Source organism: Aedes aegypti, chromosome 1 (genome assembly GCF_002204515.2).
Source record: "Aedes aegypti strain LVP_AGWG chromosome 1, AaegL5.0 Primary Assembly, whole genome shotgun sequence".
NCBI lineage: Eukaryota > Metazoa > Arthropoda > Insecta > Diptera > Culicidae > Aedes > Aedes aegypti.
In genome coordinates, this window is record NC_035107.1 from 133,990,507 (window position 1) to 134,004,074 (window position 13,568).

The following is a 13,568-nucleotide window of genomic DNA, read 5'->3' on the forward strand; positions in this document are numbered from 1 at the left end:
AAATCGCAAAAAAAGAACATCCATTTATCGGTATTATCAAAATGAAGAAACTGACGTTTTCATTTTTCTAGATTTGTTGTCCATTCGGAAGAAAACTGCTTTTTTATTCTTGCAAATGCACGATACAGAAAAGAACCTAAAAAGAAAATCAAAACTTTGTCTTAAGAGAAGTTCTTGATCTTAAAATACAATTTCTGGCCAGCCATGTTGGATTGAGGCTTTACTGAGGATTTAGAATACAATTTAGAAGATGACCCTTAAACTGCCTCCCTGGTACAGAATTATTTAATTACGTGGGATATCCCATTTAAGGCAAAACTCGTTGTAATTATCTATTGCTACGTAAAGTATTTGTACAATAAGGTTAAGTTAATCGAAGAGCTGTTTTTATCTTAAATCCAGGTTATTTCAATGCTCCAGTAAATTTCTGAATTGCTGCGTTAAATGAAATATTTTGTGGTATCAACAAAATGTATAAAAATAGTTTAAATTAGTTTTATAAATTTATTATGATGATATTGCCTAACCCAGAATACCTGGACATAAGAAATGTAAGTAATGTTTAGAATAATGCAAATGAAGATATTAAAAAAACGAGACAGAATACCAAACTATTTATCTCTACACTGCAGATCAACTACAGCTTTATATGGATATCTTAAGCACCATCGCACGGTTAATATGAGTTTTGACAGTTTGTTTTAAGCACGGTACATATATGGACAATGCTAATAAATTCAAAACTCAATCCGGTAAGTGGCTGTCCGGAGTCAATCGAATCACGGTTAAATGATAATGAAAACTCCAACCGATATTTTAATGGATGGGAAAGATATTCTAATTAATTATGCTACTTTTAGATTCGGAAGAAGAACAAAATCTAAAACAACGACACCATTCCTCATCCTCTGTCTCTCTCGCGTGGATTCATATCCAATTATCAAAAGCTCCAATGATCCATCCAACGGCTCAAGTCATCCGAAACGAGCAATAACAACCTTCCTTTCCCGTCAAACCCGCCATCAGTCTGCCGTAATTGCTGTAGCGCCACTCGATTGCTACTCGCTCACGACCTCCGCATGGTCACCACATCTCGATCGACTCTTCCAGTAGTGCAAGCACAACAGCCCGCAACAACGTGCAACATATTTGGAAGTGACACGCGAACCGATTACCACTACTACCGAAGCATTCAAAGGGGGAGTATTCCCGACTTGACGAGTCGAACCGAGTGTTCATGCTTCATGAATGCGACAGCAGCAGCATCATCATCATGCTCACTGACGCCAGTCATTGGAATCATGCTTCTTGGAGAGTCATTTTTAAAAGGCTCGGAGCACCATCCGACACTAAAGCAAAACATATTTCTTCATTTTCTCACTATGATGACGGCTGCAGCTATGCTCTCCAGCCAGACACGGCGAAGGCGCATTGGTAGTAGTGCTACGCCACGCGCAAGTCCACTGTTCGTGTCTGCCTCGGCTTGAACCCGAACCGCCGCTCGGCAGCCGATTGATTCTCGTGGCACCGCTCTCGAGACGAGGGTTGACGCAGTGAAAAATTTGGAGCATAATTTAGTTAGCATACAGAAGTCGCGTAAGGCGTGTTATCTCGCGGGGTATTGCACATGGTGAAAAGGGCATTTTCGCGGATCTGTTTGCGTGTGCAAATAGCAAGAGGAGCTTTTTTTTCTCGTGCAAAACCAGCTTCTCCGCAGACAGTGAAAAGGACACTGTTTTTGTTTGATGCATAGTTCTATGTCCTTGTCGTTAGAACTGAAAAGAGCTGCTAGAGGTGGTTAACGTGGAGAAGGTCTACAAACAAGGGCTTAAGTTATCAAAGCATAGAACAAGTGAACTGTCTTGCAAGCAGACAGTAATCGATCTAAATGTTGTTGTTTACGAGGTCCCAGCTGGGACGAAGAAGACCAGAGTGAAGTGTGGATACATGCACGAAGAAAAACCAAAGTGGGAAACTTCCTGAAAAAGTCGGGAAAACAGAGCCCTAGAGAGTTTGAGTGTCCGGTTTTCAGCACCCCGCATGTGTCATTGTCAATATTTGCGGCCTAGCACGCTATAGCAACTGTGGTGGAAAGCAGATATAGGTAGTGTGAAAACGAGGAAAAACGTATTTGAGGCCAGGGTGAGAGCAAACAAAAGGAAAATTCGAGCCTCGGCTTAGTTCAGTGGAATACAAGGAGTGGAAATCGAAACGTGACGCAAATCAAGGTGAACCAAACGTGAGAGGTAGAGGGAAAAGTTAGACATAACCTACAGAATTTGAAGGTGAAAACTCAGCCGCCCGCGCGGGAAAACGAGGGAAAACACGAGCCCAGAGTTTTCCGCTGCCATCCATGACTTGTCGGTCCTTGCGGATTCGGGGTTGCAAAGTTCCAACCGGGGACGACCAAGTCGACAACCTCCAGAGGAGAAAATCACATTCGAAAAAAGTTGAAATGTGCAACTGGCGAGAAGGAGGAAGCGTCAATACGGAAAATTAGAATACAAGCGCTTCTCAAATTTTGTGTGATATTGAAAAGTTTTTGCCTCCATGCCTTTGCTTGACTCGTCCCAACTTTGTTGTTGCTTTCAGTGTTCCGTTTTTTTTTTGTGTCTAACACGCAACAGAAATTCATGAAACCAGAAACGACCGAAAGTGCGAGCGTGAAACTGTGCCAAAAAAAGTAAATCACAGAAGCAGAGGTGCCAAAGCGAAATCGAAACAGAAGAAAAAAAAGTAAGTGTAAATTTCGGCAAGTGAATGGGACGAGCCTTTTGGAGAACGAACGGAAAATTGAGTTACTGGTCCTTCTGATAGCAGAAACGTCAGAAACCTCTTCTGAGAAAACATAACAGCAGAAAAAAATCGGTGGGCAAGAAGAGAATAATTGGATAATTGAGTTCCTTCGGAAGGGCACAGTTGGTGTTCTTCTTTTTTGGCGAGGACCATCATGTATGCTTAAAATTGATACCACAAGGTAGGTGCCGCATCTCCATACTGTGTTAGCTGGAATCTACAGTATTGGGCAATACATTTGGAACTTTTTCGATTGTTCATATGAAATTATCAAACTTGGTAGGCTAGATCTCAATCAGTTATGAACAGATTTAAAATGAAATTTTCACAACACATCAGGCATAACTTGAGTTTTAACGTATACCTTTGAGTAATTTTTCAAATCACGATTTCAAAATTATGGACTAAGTTTATCATTACTATCTGATAAAGCTATTACTCTTCTTCAGTCAGACCGCTATTGTTTTCTAACTCTAGATTAGATGTATCACTCAAAAATATTTTTTTAAATTTATGTTGTGTCTTTGTAACTATGAAAATTTAATTCAATTTAGTTCATAAAAACCACAAATCAAACCTTCTAAAGTAGACTACTCTGTAAGTTAAATCGGAAAAGTTGCCAATGTTATGCCCAATACTGCTCATGCATCTTGTTTCTGATCGATAGTCTGTTGGAATGGTTTGGTTTTGCGTATCGACACACGATTGATGGCTACATCTAGCTCTCTGGCTCTCCATAGTGGTGCATCCTTGCTGTGCATCGATGCATTTGCGTGTGCATTAGACAAAGGATACGTATCGGGATACCGATGCCGAGGCGCACCAGCAGGGGAGGACCAGTCAGTGTCAGTGGCTTTGATCGGTTCTCAATTTAGAAAACATGTGTTTTTGGAAGCTGCCAACGTTTGATGCGGTGATGCACTTGAAGTCAGGCCGATGCACTTGATATGTGCTCGTTTTGAGTGTGGATGTAGGTTTTTTGTTGGTACAATGGGTAACAATTTATAACAACAGCATTTTCGATGAATATTTCGTTTTCGCTTGCGTTTTGAATTATTGGTCAAAATATCATTCATTTTGTTGTAATAACAATCATAAAATGACAAGGTTGACCAATTTATGTCACTTCATTTATTTGATTCAAATCATTCTAATGTGGTTTCAGAAAAGATCCATGAAGCGATTGAATTATAGTAAACTCGATGTAATATGTGTGTTACACTACAAGCAGCCAAAAATCTTCATGTAATACAATAACACAGTAACTTAACGTTGGTCGAAAAAGGGCGTTTGCAATTTCAGTCAAAGTACTGGAAATTCTATATACGACAGCGTAAATACACATTTGTTCTGAGTTATGTAATGATTCCGAATTAAATTCAGAGATGTTAAACAGAAACCTTGAAGTGTTTTGAGTCAAATCATTAAAGGATCTCGAAAATGCACCAGAACTCAATGGTGTTTAGGGGTTCTTAAATTGAATTGGTACGTAAATTTAATCAGTTCGTAAAACGGGTGAAAGAAATTAATGTATTTTTTTCAGTATTCTAAGCATATTATTGATTTATTTGGTTCTTAATCAGGCCAAAATGTGTAAATGTTGAGGTCTTCCATGAATTCCTTGAAGTTTAACCATATGATTCTAGATGAGTAAATGGAGATCAATTCATCATTTCTAAGTAGAACAATATTTCACAATACTGGACTCTAAGAGATTGATATATTTTGAACAACCATTTGAATCGTCATAGTCTCAGTTTTGGTAATTGAGTGAGTACAACAGGTATTGCAGTCCATCCAAAACTTCCTGGAATAAAAGTCTTAGCAATCTTTTCGCAATCCTACATAAGCAACCTTTTTGGTGGTTTTCAATATGGAAAAGGGTTGTTAGTTAAAAAGGACTTGCTGTAAAACTGATTTCTTGAAATGCGATGAGGAAACAATTGACTGAAATTCAGCCGGCAAAGAATTCCAATTGTATATACTTCTAACAAGAAGGGAACTTGCATAATATGAAGTTATAGATCGCGGCATTGAAAATTTAACACCTCTAGGGCTTCTTAATCGAATAAGTTTACGATGCAAGTATGCAGGACATTTTTTGGTTACAATTGTGTGCAGTAAAAACACGGATCTAACTAAGGGAAAATTGTTGAATGAACAACCAATCAACGATTTGTGTAGGTGAGTAACAGGAGCATATCTGTTTAAGTTATATACAAATCTTACTGCGCAGTTGAGAGCTACCTTTAGTTTATGCAGGATGTTTGCAGATAGTTGGGTGGTGACAAAATCACAAAATAAGAAATGTGGATACATCAAGCTCTTGAACAATTTTAGTTTTGTATCAGTCTTAAGAAAATCTGTATTATATCGTAATGTGCGTAAAACCGAATAAATCTTTCCACATTGTTTCAAAATGAAACTGTCCCATTCAAAGTTACTTTGAATAGTTACGCCCAAACTAACAACTTTGTCAGCGTAACTGATTGGTATACCGTTTAAACTTAAGGTCGGTTTGTCATGACTACGGCTCTGGCGTGTTATGTAACACGCTTGTGTTTTTCGAGCATTTAACATCAACGAATTTTCTGAAGCCCATGATGATATTCTTGATAAATTATCATTGATCATATATGCAGCAGCATCACTAGTCATTCCAGACACATTAACATATATTTGGACGTCGTCTGCAAATAAGTGAATTTGGCATCCGTTAAGCCTCAACGTAGATCATTAATATAAATGGAAAATAATAAAGGACCTAAGACGGATCCTTGAGGAACTCCTGATAAAATTGGGAGGTAATTAGAAAAACAATCATTAACAAAAACTGTCTGATTCCTATCTGTAAGATATGTATGAATAAGTCTAACGGCATCATATGAAAATCCAAAATTCTGTTCAAGCTTATTGCAAAGTTTAACATGAGAAATGGTGTCGAAGGCTTTGGAGAAGTCAAGCAACAAGAGAACTACTGATCCTCCTTTATCTAAAACAAGACCGATATCATCGCATACTTTTAACATTGCCGTTTTGATGCTATGTCCTTTGCGGTAACCTGATTGGTATTGCGATAAAAGATTGTTACCAGATAGATAACAAGTAATTTGATTTTTTAACAACCGTTCAAAAGCCTTTGAAATTGCACTTAAAATGCTGATAGGTCTAAGGTTCTCCAGTGAGTTTTCCGTGGATTTTTTCTTAATTGGTACTATTTTAGAATACTTCCAAATTTTAGGATATAAACCACTTTTGATAATACTATTGAAAATATGCTTTAATGGCTTCATAATTAGCGGAAGTATCATTTTTATAAATTTTATGGGTATATCATCAAGACCTACAGCATTTGACTTCACTTCATAAATTGCGTTTATAATATGATAGTCTTGAATTTCGTTGAATCGGAAAAATGTCTCACTCGAGTTAATATTTTGGGTATAAAACGATCGTGTAGGTGAACTAAAACTCTGGGAAAAATGTTTGTTAATATCATCAGGGCTGCAGTTCATTAGAAAACCGTCGTTTTTCCTTGTAATGTTCAAAGATTTTAGGTTCTTCCACATATTTTTAACACTGCCAGAGCCAGCAATTTTAGAATTCCAGTAACGCTGTTTAGCATTCAGAATTGATGAAGTAGCGTAATTTCGTAGCCTTTTAAAATGTTCAAAATCGCTGTCATTTCTTGTTGTTTTCCATTGCCGAAAAGCTAAGTCACGATCAACTATTGCTCTAGATACCTCAGCATTGAACCAGGGATTGCATTTACGGTTTATCACATTTGTTTTCACGGGTATAGTGGTATCAAACATTGTTTTCACGTGCTCATTGAAAAAATGCAATAAAATCTCTGGATTATTTGATTGATAAAATTCATCCCAGCTTATTTGATTAAATATAGATATAGCAGTGGAAGGATTGAACCTGCTGTAGTCTCTGTAACTCACTGGATCGGCACTGGATAGCAGAACATCCACATCTAAAGATGCGAACAGTAAATCATGGTTCGACATGCATGGTACATCAACTTGGTTAAATCGTAGAACTGATTCTCGTTTATTAGTTATCATAAGATCAATTTGAGAAGAGCCTGTCCTATGAAAGTGTGTTGGTATAGTTCCAAGAGATGAAAATGAAAAATTTTCCATGAATGAAACAAATTGTTTACTTTTGTCACATCGAGGATTGAGTATGTTCGTATTGAAATCACCCATTAACAACACATGTTCGAATTGGAATTCAAAATTAGAACATTTTTGGGCTAGCAGCTGCGAACAATCAAACTCAGGAGGATTGTAAAAGAAACCTAAAAGGAGTTTTTGATTGTTAACTACTAGTTCGAGAAAAATATATTCGGTTTCACCAGAAACATACCTTGATTTATCGAGAATCTTGAAATTAAACTGTTTTTTAACATACACAATTATGCCGCCACCCAGGCGTCCTACGCGATCATTTCTGATAACTGAATAATTTTCAATTTTGATGACATCATCGGATATTCTCTCATTTAGCCAAGATTCAGAAATGCATATAACATCCACATTAGAAACATTGGCTATTTTACGCAGTTCTTCAAGTTTTGACATTTTCCTTGCACAAATACTTTGGCTGTTCATACAACAAACCGATAATTTGTTAGGTACAAAGGCAGACTTCATAACAATACCTTGTGTATTCCAATTATTAGAAGTATTGACAATCAAATTATTAGCCATAATAGTTAACGAAAAGCAATTACAAGTCAAGAAAACATTTACAAGCCTACGCACTTGAATATCGATGGTTTTAATGATGGCATAGACTCTTAACCCTTCATATAACTAAACGTAGCATTGCGTTAATCTGTATGGATGTTCGTTGTTTTCTAAGGACTTTATCGGATTAAGACCTCAGGTTCTATAAGCGTAATTTATTGATAGGTATTGATTATGAGATATACCATGAGCCATTTACATAAATAAGCGGAGTATCATTTTGATTTCTACCGATATTCTTGGTCCTAAAAGACCTTCTTCGAGTACAGGCGTTGAGATCCACACAAATAAGCAGTTGTTTATCGATCATTTGAATACTGAGTTTTAACTTAATGTGACAGTCTTTCCGGAAGTTCTTGGATGCCTAAAAACTTCCGTTGTATTCATCAAGATTTGGAGTTAAATTCTTCAATATGTAACAAATAATGCTTGTTATTTTGAAGTACTATCAGGGTGTCGACTACCTGAAAAAAAACTGGAAAATCTGGGAATTTAATTGTTGACCTGGAAAGTCAGGGAATATTAGGGAATTTCACTAGAGGCCAGGGAAAAAATGTCAATAATTTTACTACAACCCCAAACGAGTTGATTGTCTGTGATGTTATCGATTAAACCAACTCAGAAGTACAATAATCATGATGTTTTCATTGAATATGATTCCTGCACCAAATGAATAAACCAATCGTTCAAAATAGCAGCTGATCATTGAGAAAACGCTATTATTCATACTAAAGTAAATTCTACTTTACTACCTATACTTAGCATCAGAATTTACTTGTTTTTAATTATAAATCGTGGTTTACGGCCAACCAGCCGAGTGGAAGTTTAACAACTACCGAAAAGCTAAACATTACATATAATTTGCAATTGGATTAGATGGACAAATTGATGTGAAGATTTGCGAAAAAGTTACACATCTTCTCAGTGAGAATCGAACTCACGACAATTTGTCCATCTAATCCAATTGTAAATTATATGTAATGTTTAGCTTTTCGGTAGTTGTTGATCAGAATTTAATTTTTCTTTAACAAAAAACATCAACAGTGCTTTCCAAACAATTTCTTCGACGTTGAGATTGCTTTTAAAATATTTAGTATTGAAGTGCTCTAGAACAACGCATTGCCTAATTCCACAGGTTTTGATAAAACCCTTGAGAAAAATGGAGTTCAGCCCATCCAATCATGTCAATCTTCACAAAGTTGCTCGAAATGTCGAAGTAGACCTGTCAAAACGATTTATGAAAAATAGCAAATCAGGTTTCTTGTATTAAGGTGAAAAAAAAACAAAACCGTAAGTGTATTTGTCCACAGTAAGCATAAATACTTGAAAATGTTGAATGTTTTCGCACCATTGCTTCATTTTAGATTATATTCTTAAGTTCATTCTGAAACTATTGCAAAACTTGTATTACACGTACACTAACATAAGCAAACTTCCAACAAATAATTAATTCAAGATAATTATTCTATCAATCAAAAATCCATTGTATCTCTGTCTAAAATCGAATACTATTACTTTTTCAACACATGGTGAGCATTTCAGTTCTAATTTTAGTGAATCTCAATGAAAAATATGTGATTTTTATAAATAAATACAGATATATTGGACATGGTACACTAACCCCTACTTCTTCATGGGGTGGAGTAAGTGGATCAAGTATTATTATCAATTAATGGCAGACTACTTACAAGAAATTAAATAAGTTCTTATACATGCAAATGTTGTTTTCCTTTATTTTTTTTTAATTTCTAGCTTAAATTTGTCAAAGTGACCATAGAAAACTTGAATTAATCCTTCTAAAAGAGTTATAAATCTTTCTGGCATAAAAAATTAAAAGAATGAATATTGAAAAAAATCCAACAAAACTTTTCGTTTCTAGTTGTTTCTTGAGTTTGAACCGACATTGATAAGGGGTGAAGATAAGATACTCGTGAATACTTGATGATAATTCTTATTCTTTCTTATGCTAGGTGTCAAATAGGTCGGAGTGAGTTGGTTTATTAACTTCGATTCGCCCTTTGCAAAACGTTTTCTAGGAAAATCCCACAACTACAACCCACTCACATCCGAACCGAACACTGGTCCACCAAACAAGAAATTTATAGCTTTTCAGCTTCTTATTACCGCATGAATAAAAATAGATTAATAATGGTTTTGTTCTGGATTTCTGAAACGATGATTTGTTCTTTTTCAATACAACTCTCTCAAATGGTACCGTAATCTGGTGTAACATTGATCGTTTTTTTGAATATTTCTTAAATATTTCGTTAGAAAATGCAAATGTTGCAAATTTTATATTTTTAAAACAAGTACTGTCACCACAGCTCGTGACTATATAATGCATTTTCTTTTTTTGAAAAATTTAAGCATGTTTAAAAAAATGTTTTAAGTGATTTTTTGATTAAGCTGATATGGGGTAACATTGATCACCCTAGTAAACAACGTTCGGTAATGTTAAAAATATCGTTACTTACTTAAATCATGACCCCTGAAGCCGAATATGAAGGCCAAACGCTTACAAGTCATTTACTTTTTGAGTTATTTTGAAATTAAAAACACCTTGAACCACAGAATACGCCTAAAAGTAGGCAATTTCCTAAGGGAATCCGTTAATGTCACCTAATTGAGCATACTTATGAAAGTTTTGACTACGGAATCGTTTTCAGCGATGCCATTTTTAGTAAGAACCCCATTTTCCTTGCTCATATCGTTTGCAGAACTTATGTGAGATATGAATCTTCGATAGTGTCATCCTTACCCATTGAAATCATTGTTTCGAAAAGTTGACAAATTTACGCATAAGGTAAACGCAATTTTCGCAAAAATCTTCACTTTTATTAGCTTATGAATATGAGAAAGAGAAACATCATTCATGATTTTGAAATGTTCCATCAATAAATGATGATACGATCTTTTTATGAGATGAATCATTCCGATCAATGTTACCCCGCTGATCAATGATACCCCAGATTACGGTAATCAAAATGCCGTCTTCTTCATTGTAGTGTTTCGTCACAAAATGGGCTATAGTCTGCATCGGTTCTGGGTTATTTGGACGAATGCCGTTTTGCCGAACGCTATTTGGCCGAAAGGGTCATTTGGCCGAATGCCGTTTGGCCGAAATTGAAAACAATAGAGAACTACAGTTAGCATGCATTTGTAATGAATTTCAAAGAACAGTTTATTCTTATATTTAGAAGGATAAATTACCATTGATATACAGCTAAGTGTTAGTTCAAGGAAGAGTCAATGTGGAAAGAGAAACATTCTAAATGTAAGCAATTTTTCACTTCTCTGCTAGCGGTAATAGCTGCCAGCATTGGTTTTCGCATTGCGTTTATAGCCAGCTTTTGAATGTTACTAACATGGTTTACGACTTATTCTGTTTTCTGTAGCATCGATTTACTTCAATCATTCTGGTAGTACTTGGTAAATTTATTAACTTCTAGCAAGCACAAGTTTGACTTCTTCTTTTCACAACGGAGAAACAGTGAAATTCTTTAACCGTAAGTGCTCATCGAGTCTTTCGGTATATTTTTTTAATAAGACACTCTATGAACGTATAATAAGCCTTAATTCCAATAACGATGAAAAATATTCAAAAATGAGAGAACAGCCTATGATTAAAAGAGGGAAAAATCTCTTATAAAAATTTATGCTAGTGTAATGCACATCATTGTTATATCAATATAACTATAAAGAACTGCCGATGATTTCAAAAAGGTAAAATTCTCAATTAAAATATAACCTTAATCTTTGCCAATAGTAACGAGACAAGTACATTTAAACTTCAAGCCTATGTTTAAAAGAAGAAAAAAATACTTATGAAATTATCAAAAACATTTCCAACCCTAGCACGCCGTTGGTAGCCCAGAGACAAATCAACCATGAGCTCAGAGTCTTGACGCGAGTTCACAACGTCCTGAATGAACGAACAGTTTTAAATCCCGCCACATCATAAAGCTCCACAAATTAACTAGCAGTTATTGGGCCATTCTTATGAATAGGCGTTGAGAAAATTTGATTATTTTTTTTTTGTTAATAATTCGGCCAAACGGCCCGATTAGTACTTCCATAGTTATCAACTGAGAGCTTTCTCTGCCGATTGGCCATTTTTGCATGTGCATATCGTATAGCAAACACATAGTCGATAAAATTTTCAACCAAACAAAATCCTCGATCGCTGGGATTCGAACCATCTTGGTCATCTGGGCGTCAGTCAAAATATACTATGCCTACTATAATAGATTTTTCAGTGTTCTGAAGCTCTACATATTTATTGTGAAGTAGGACATAACTGTCTGTTGTAATACAAGATCATGTTGTGGTAGAGCAGGGATTTTCGAATGTTTCAACTCACGTAGCCCTTTTTAAAAGAGCACCTGCTCATTAATTTCAAAGAAAACAAACAAGGGTTAAGCCTTTTATAAGCTACTATAAGTGCGAACTAAAATTACGAGTAAGTGTGTTCTTGAATACGTATCATTCCGCAGAAGATATCAAATTTATCCATAAACTACTTATATGGACGGAAAGCTAACACGAGTAAATCCGTTGACGCATTGGGCTTCATTTTAGTAGTTTTCAAACTTTAAATTTGTTTCTCTTTATCTGTTTTCTTATTAACCTCAAACGTTGATATCATTTTGAATACATAGCTTAATTTCCAACAATAGTTTATACATCGATTCCAAAGTAATGTTTAGTTTACAAGTATTAATATCAGTAATCTCAATTTATAAATCAATTCTCATAGAATGTATTTGTGTCAACATATGTAAGTTTCTTATAATTAAAAAAAAATAGATTAAGAAGAGCATTAATAAAATATTAACCAAATTATGCGGAGAATTTGCCAAAGCTTCTTGAGCTCCGGGAACCATGTTCTAGTACCCACTGGTTCACAAGAAACTTACACGATCAATTTCTCCTAATCGTTCAAATACTTTCGCTGTAATACCCAACTAATTAGAATGATGAAACGACCAAGTTCTCTGGCGCTCGTTAAAACATGTCTGCTAGCAGCAGGGCCTTGCCGTATGCTTAGCACAACCGCACATAAATCTTCCAACAAAAGTTATACTTTTTATGGACCTGCTCGAAAACCATGTCAAATCGTGTCAAGCAACCAAAACGAAAATGCTTCTTCACCAGAGTCAGAGAGCAATCTGCGACCGACCGAGAAGACTACTGCATGCGTCCACATGTAAAATATTTAACCTCATCATCAGAAGGAAAAAAATCCTAATCATCTTTATTTCCCCTGCTTCCAACGTTCACTCATTTTCTAATAATAGTCGTCCCAAGATGAAATACACCCTACCACTCGAAGTTCGCGCGCAACAGCCGGAGATGAGAAAAGTGTTGATAATCTTGCTGGCTGGCTGGCTGTTCACTCGCCGTTGCGTCGAATAATTTCTCTCATTCTTCTCGTTACGATGCATTTTATTTTCTTCACCGAACGAAGACGATGACGACAAGAGAGCGTTGTTGTCTTGCGAAGAGCTGATTGATAATTGTCCGGACTGCTGAACTATCCCATAGTCTCATAACTTATGGCTATCAAGTGCCATCACAAAATACTCTCTATGACAATGATAGTCTAATCTTAGACAAACGGACATAACATAATCGTATTTGACGTTTCACACTTGCGCCTTCACCTGATGATCACTATGTGAAATGGGCGAAGGATGAATCATAAGAAATTGTTTGTGTTTCATCTGTTTGTCTGTGGTTCAACCAATCAAAGACTGTGAAAAGCTTCATACATGTGTCATTCTATCTAAGAAGGGACTCACCCTGCACTCTAGAGCTACGAAGTCGATTGATGACCAAGATGACGACTGAATGGAACTTGAACTAATGCAAAAAAAGAACCTAATGAGAATTCCTTCGATTCGATTCGGATTTGAGCAGCTCAATTCTAGCAGTCCGCCGGTTGGTTGAGATCATTAGTCTTCGGCGCTCTCCGGGCGACAGGTTCTCAAGTTTGCCATTCATCTATCTACA

The 13,568-nt window shown here is 36.1% G+C and overlaps 1 protein-coding gene across 1 annotated transcript in view; it reads left to right on the forward strand.

Annotated features, from left to right (window-relative positions):
- Positions 1-1,582: 1,582 nt before the first annotated feature.
- LOC5575878 (irregular chiasm C-roughest protein) overlaps positions 1,583-13,568 on the forward strand; it is a 158,072-nt gene continuing 146,086 nt past the window's right edge. The window contains exon 1 of the mRNA XM_021848018.1: positions 1,583-2,977. The gene's annotated coding sequence lies outside the window, so the exon portion shown is untranslated. The remainder of the gene's footprint in view (positions 2,978-13,568) is intronic.